Genomic DNA, 7,500 nt, shown 5'->3' with positions numbered 1-7,500 from the left:
TTGGTGCAAGTCATATAATGTACTAAATGTACATAACAGTCTGCCATGATAATGAACAAAATTAGGAAACGAAAGGGGAAGTAATAATGATATGATAATGAAAAAAAAATGTTTTAATAAGAGTTGAAGGTAATGATAAAGTGTGCCCTAAAATAGTTTACATTAAAGTCTAAATAGATGTAAAAAGAGATAGATTGTAGCCAAAGCAGAGATATTTTCATGAGATTACTAGTTTTAAGAGCACATGTCACTCTGTGGAATGTAGTAATTGCTATTAAACTTTTTTACCTCATAAACATCATTAGATAATGGTATCAGTAATGTAAAGTACAGTGCCGGGGAACGTTCACTAGTTTGCGGATTCTTCTTTGGGCAGTATCTCGAAAATTATCACTAATTTGCTTTTTTTGATAGGGCAACAGTCTATTCATTAATTACAGTTTTTTTTAAATTAAAATATAAGAGAGAGAGAGAGAGAGAGAGAGAGAGAGAGAGAGAGAGAGACATTGGTTTTTACATCCAAATCTAAGCACTGTATAAATGGATTCTGTAATTGAAATAATGTTTCATTGATATTTTGCTGTTTCTTTTATTAAAGGGTATGTATAATCTTAGAGAGAGAGAGAGAGAGAAAAAAAAAAAACTGTGGTTTTTACATCAAGTCTAAGCACAGTGTAAAAAAACTGTGGTTTTTACATCAAGTCTAAGCACAGTGTAAAAAAACTTTGATTTTTACATCAAGTCTAAGCACAGTGTACAGTCAACAGGCTTTTTCCAGTGATAAATATTCAATAATTAGTGTGTTTTATGTTATTTTCATGACTAAATACATTTTTATGATATAAGAATGATTTACTAATTTCCAAATATTAATATTGATTAATACTGTATTAGTATTAATACAGTATTAACCCTCTTACGCCGGAGCGGTAAATAAAAAATTGTCTCCGGTGTGCCAGAGGGGTTTCGGAGTGAGCGTGGAAGCGGAAAAAATATTTTTTTCAAAAAATCACAGCGCGCTTAGTTTTCAAGATTAAGAGTTCATTTTTGGCTCCTTTTTATGTCATTGCCTGAAGTTTAGTATGCAACCATCAGAAATGAAAAAAATTATCATTATCCTATATAAATAATGCAATATATGATAGCGCAAAAATGAAATTTCATATATAATTGTATTCAAATCGCGCTGTGCGCAAAACGGTTAGAGGTAACAAGTTACTTTTTTTTTCGTTGTAATGTGCACTAAATTGCGATCATTTTTGGTATATAAACACATTGTAAAACGATAAAAAGCAAACACAGAGAAAATATTATCACAAAATAATGCATGAATTCGTAACGTGCGGACGTAAACAAATATTTTTTTCAAAAATTCACCATAAATCTAAATATTGTCCTAGAGACTTCCAATTTCTTTCAAAATGAAGACAAATAATTGAATATTACTATACTGTAAGAGTATTAGCTTACAATTGCAGTTTCGACCATATCTGACAAGTTAAAGTTGACCAAATGTCGAATTTTTTTATATATATTATTTATATGCAATTATTTCAGAAATAAGAAAAGCTACAACCTTCAAATATTTTTCGTTTTATTCTACATGAAATTGCGCACATTTTCATATATAAAACTCTATGAAATGCCTAATATGAAACGGAGCAAATATTCCGAGAAAGGGACGTACGCATTTCGGAGATTTGTGGCGGAGAATCCGCGCTCGGAGGGAAGGAAAGATTTTTTTTAAAATTCACCATAAATCTAAATATTTTGCTAGAGACTTCGAATTTGTTTCAAGATGAAGATAAATGACTGAATATTACTAGACTGTAAGAGTTTTAGCTTGCAATTGCGTTTTTCAACCATTTCGGTAGAGTCAAAATTGACCGAACATGGTTTTTTTTCTATTTATCGTGATATATATGCAAATATTTCAAAAATGAGAAAAGCTACAACCTTCAATTATTTTTTGTTGTATTCTACATGGAATTGCGCACATTTTCATATATAAAACTTTATGTAACGGCTAATTTAAAATGGTGCAAACATTACCACAATGGCACGTATGATTTTTTCGGAAGAGTTACCGCGCGGACGTAAAGAAAATGTTATTTTTTTCATAAATTCACCATAAATCGAAATATTGTGCTAGAGACTTCCAATTTGTTGCAAAATGAAGGTGAATGATTGAATATTACTAAAATATAAGCGTTTTAGCTTACAATTGCGTTTTTTGACCTTTTCGGTAGAGTCAAAGTTGACCGAAGGTTGAAATTTTGGCAATTATCGTTATTTATATGAAAATATCTCAAAACTGATAAAAGCTACAACCATGGGTTGTTTTTAGTTGTATTGTGCATGAAATTGCGCACATTTCCATATATAAAACTTTATATAACGGCTAATTTTAAAATGGTGCAAACATTACCACAATCGCATGTATGATTTTTTTCGGAAGAGTTACCGCGCGGACGTAAGGAAAATGTTTTTTCAAAAATTCACCATAAATCGAAATATTGTGCTAGAGACTTTCAATTAGTTGCAAAATTAAGGTAAATGATTGAATATTACTAAAATATAAGAGTTTTAGCTTACAATTGCTTTTTTCGACCATTTCGGTAGAGTCAAAGTTGACCAAAGGTTGAAATTTTGGCAATTATCATTATATGAATATATCTCAAAACTGATAAAAGCTACAATCATGAGTATTTTATTGTTGTATTCTACATAAAAATGCGCACATTTTCATATATAATACTTCATGTAACGGCTAATTTACAATGGTACAAAAATTATGTCAAAGTGACGAAATAATTTCCGAGATGTGTCACAGATACTTTTTAGTGCGGCAAGAAAGAAATTCGCGCTTGCGCGCCTGCGTAACGATTGTAAACAAAACAACACCTTGATCCGTGAACTCCCAGCATCCCCTAAGGCGCGTGATTCAAAAGTTTTAGGCTGGTAGGCCTATAAGTATTTTTCCGCAAATTTTAAAAAAAACTTTTGTAAGTCGATGTAAAATATGTCCAGTCGGCACACGGGAGACAAAAAATGTCGACGTAAAATATGTCCAGTCGGCGTAAGAAGGTTAATCTCTCTCTCTCTCTCTCTCTCTCTCTCTCTCTCTCTCTCTCTCTCTCTCAATATTTTCTAATGATAATAATAATGATATAACTGTAATTATAAAATTCATGTGTGATAGTATTTTGATGAAATACAATAATCTTTTCATTTCACTCTTTTAAGTAAGGAATTTCTCTCTCTCTCTCTCTCTCTCTCTCTCTCTCTCTCTCTCTCTCCTCAAGATACGTATGTCATAGTGGTAACTCTCCCCCTTCTGTTTTGGCTGGAAGTGTTAGAAGTGTGTGTATGTAGTAGGGTACTACTACATTTTGTAGGGAATTAAAAATTTACAGTATACCAATTTTCAAATAATATTAAGTTTAATGAGATTAAATAATAACAAAATAACAATAAAATCTCTCTCTCTCAAGATTTTAGTTTATAAATAAAAAGAATTATGTAAGAATGAAAGAAAATGCATTTTACCCCGTGTCTTGTCTTTGAACTCCAGTAGCCAAGCTGAATTGGCTGGGGTCCAACAACTGTCAAGTCAGAGGGGGAGTTTGTGTTGTTGCCCTCTCAGGGTCATGTAAATTCTCTCCTCTCTCTCTCTCTCTCTCTCTCTCTCTCTCTCTCTTACATGTTTAATTGTATTGTATAATAAATAAATGGTTTACCTACTAACTAATTTGCAAATATTAACAAGATAAATAAAAGAAATAGCGATTCCCAGTCTTTTTATCACTTTGAGAAAGGAGGGCAGTAAATGACAGATTAATATACTTTTGGCAAGGAGAACGAGTGTTGCCCATATAATTTCATTTCAACCTTTTGATATTGTAAGGAGTTATTCTCTCTCTTTCTTCATTGCTATTCTCTGTCTCTGAAATAAATCATAATTGCACTAATGATGGTCAGATATATGATGTTGCTTCTTCTATAGTCTCTATCTCTCTGTTATTGGTTGTACATAGTATGTATTTTTAATGGTAAAATGTTTAAGATGATCTTGAAATGATATCAATATAATATCAAAGATTAATACAGTAGTAGTTTAGTAATTTAAGGTATATTTGAAGTAGGATGTTATTTAAGGTATACATTTGGTATTTGAACTTTGAAGATAGGTAGTTATAAGCACTTTTAGAGAGGGTTCTAAGTATTCACAGACTTTAACTATTTGCGGGTGGGTCTGGTACACATTCCCATAAATACAAGGGTCCACTCTAAATGTTTTATGTAAGTGAAATGATGAATGATTCATTAATATTTTGCTTTTTTCATTAAAGGATATAGTATATAAGGTACACACACACATACATATATATATATATATATATATATTATATATATATATATATATATATATGCATTAAGCTACAAATGTCCTTTAATATCTAATTCGCTCTATGTCGGAATTAATATACTTTCATATATATTAACCAAAGGGGAATTTTTTAGTTGATAAGAAATTTGTCAGCTCACGAGTGTAAACCATAGAACCAAGAATTCAGGACATACAGTAAGCTCTTTACCCACAAGGCTATCATGAGAGGTATAAGTTGATGCTGCCTCTCAATTACAAATCCCTGTAACTCACCTCGGCCTTGATAGCTTTGTAGTGCTTTTGTCTCATGTAGCCATATTATGAGTCATCACATCACCGTGATTCATATATATGCATTAAGCTACAAATGACCTTTAATATCTAATTCACTCTACCTTGGAATTAATAGATTTTCATAGGTTTTAACCAAAGGGGAATTTTTTAGTTGTGGCAGATTGCCGTCTCCGTTATCGTATCTCCAGCGATTTCTTTGTCTTTTATCCAGACAAGAAGAAGCCTTTCCATTTCATCGTGCACGTGCCTCCTCTTGCTGGACAAAATAGTCACGTATTGGAAGGTGTAGCTGCTTTGATGACATCCTTCTGCTTAAGGATGGTACCTACTGTCGACAGATTTCGGCCGTATTCCTTGGCGATCCCACTGAATCGCATACCAGCTTCATACCTTTTAAGTATCTCCATCTTCATCTCCAAAGAAAGCATCCTCTTCTTTCCGTGAACTTCAGCTTTCTTGGGACCCATGACTACGTATACTATACTGTACGTAATTATGTTATGCAGTAGTATACGTATGTAGTAAAGTTCTCACACAACACGATAAAGTATACTACAGCGAAATCACTAACAAATTTACTTTAATAAACGAAATCGTATAGAACGAACGAATTCCGCGTGCTTCTGATACCAATGATTCCGCGAAGTGGCCAAAAGAGCACGCCGCTACATAGATGCATCATGGGATCATGGGAGAGATGCTGACCAATAGGAGAGAAGGATCTCATGGCGGTGACTAGCATCAGGAACCAATGGGAGAGCGGGAGGATAGTGGTGAGTCTACTCAGTTGGCGGCGCTAGTTTTCAAATTGTTATCGGTATCTTGAACAATTTCCATATGTAGAGCCGCAAAAATCTTCGTATTTGCTTTCGTATCTCGAGTTTTTCGTAAGTTGAGCCTTTTGTATCTCGAGGTACCACTGTGTGTATGTATATATATATATACAGGCAGTCCCCGGGTTACGATGGGGGTTCCGTTCTTGAGACGCGTCGTAAGCCGAAAATCGTCGTAAGCCGGAACGACGCTTGGAAATATGTCTTAAACTAATGAAAAGTTATAAAAACCTTTACTTGTAATCCGTTTGGTTACACTACATGTTGTTTCCTGTAGTTTTATGTACCAACTGGAGTTATTTTCATAAAAGAATGCTGGTTCTTGAAGGTAAAAACTATTGTAATCCTCTGTTGACACTACATTCTTGAAGTTTTATGTACAACCTGGAGTGATTTTGCCAAATCTTGAGGGCTACAAGAACAGCTGATTACTATTTATGTATCATATAGACTAATTAAAGTAAACGTATCTTTAAATAGGCTTATATATTAGTATCAACAAAACATTTCCTGCCATGAGTCAGAGGCCGTTTAATGAAACAAACACTTCTCTGTCCTATCTGTTCAGAAAATAAACGTTACGTCAATCCCCGAGACCATTGTTGCCAAAGCGTCTCACTCTCTCTCTCTCTCTCTCTCTCTCTCTCTCTCTGATCAAATTACATTGGAACCTTGACATACGATTGCCCTAATATACGAATGTTTTGAGATACAACAGAAAATTTGCGAAAATATAAGCTTTGATATACAAACGAAATATTTGAGATACGATTTTGCGATGAGTTTTAGTTAGTTTTATAGGCGACCGATAAATGGCGTCCAGTCTGTTGTTTGTTGGTGCTGCATGTTAACACGTCGTTGTTTAGTTCGTTGTATTTGCGCCTATTTTTCGTGTTATTTTGTCTATTTTATTATTAACCATGGTCTCAAAGCTAAAGACAAAGCAGGTGATAAGAAAAAAACCCAAGAAAATGATTTCGATGGAAGCAAAACATGAAATTATAGCAAAGCATGAACGTGGCGTTCGTATCGTCGATTTGGCAAACGAGTATGGTCGAAATCCTTCTACAATATCCACGATCATCAAGCAGAAGGAAGCTATAAAAACCTTCCAAAGGCATCACCATTACTTCTAAACTACGAACTGATTAAAAAAAATAAATAAAGATTAGTTTAGCAATGTTATATCATTTGTGTTTATTATGTAGTTATTAGTGTACATACGTAAATAAAAAGAGAACAAATCGTTCCCTGCCACCCTTCCCTACCTCCTTCCCCTGCTGGCCTCACGTCATCTTTCGTTGTGGTAAGTAAAATTCCTTTCTTTTTTTTAGTTGATTTTATTAACATTTATTATCATTTATCACATTGCTATGTTATTGTATCATTATGTGTGTTATTACTCGTTTATTTGTGTATAAATTGTGTATATGTAATTTAGCCGTGTTTAGGTGTGGTTTCATACCGCTAGAACGGATTAATACATATTACATTATTTTAAATGGGAAAAAATCCTTTTAGATACAACTGTTTTGATATACAACGATGGTAACGGAACAAATTAAATTCGTATGTCAAGGTTCCAGTGTACTGGATAATGTCTCTCTTTGGATACTTCTATTTTGCCAAATCTTGAGGGCTACAAGAACAGTGGATTACTATTTACGTATCATATAGACTAATTAAAGTAAACGTATCTTTAAATAGGCTTATATTATTAGTATCAACAAAACATTTACTGGCATGAGTCAGAGGCCGTTTAACGAAACGAACACTTCTCTGTCCTTAATGGGACCGTCCGCTATGATGTCTATTTTTTTTTATTTTTTACGCAAAATACATAATTTTCATGTATGTTTTAGATATATATAATACCTTCATCATATAAAAATTTCAAGTCATTTGATCAAAAACTTTTTGTTTTATTAGCAAAAATCATGATTTAAAAAATAAAATTGGTAGAGTTTTCTCCGCTAATATGAC

General features: G+C 33.2%; 1 protein-coding gene across 1 annotated transcript in view; it reads left to right on the top strand.

The window, feature by feature from the left end:
• LOC135210964 (general transcription factor 3C polypeptide 3-like) overlaps positions 1–7,500 on the top strand; it is a 641,134-nt gene that overhangs the window by 496,810 nt on the left and 136,824 nt on the right. The gene's annotated exons all lie outside the window — the stretch shown is intronic.

Source organism: Macrobrachium nipponense, chromosome 4 (assembly GCF_015104395.2).
Source record: "Macrobrachium nipponense isolate FS-2020 chromosome 4, ASM1510439v2, whole genome shotgun sequence".
In the NCBI taxonomy this organism is placed as follows: Eukaryota; Metazoa; Arthropoda; class Malacostraca; order Decapoda; family Palaemonidae; genus Macrobrachium; species Macrobrachium nipponense.
The sequence above is the reverse complement of the archived record's forward strand: the minus strand, read 5'-3'. Positions and strand labels throughout refer to the sequence as shown.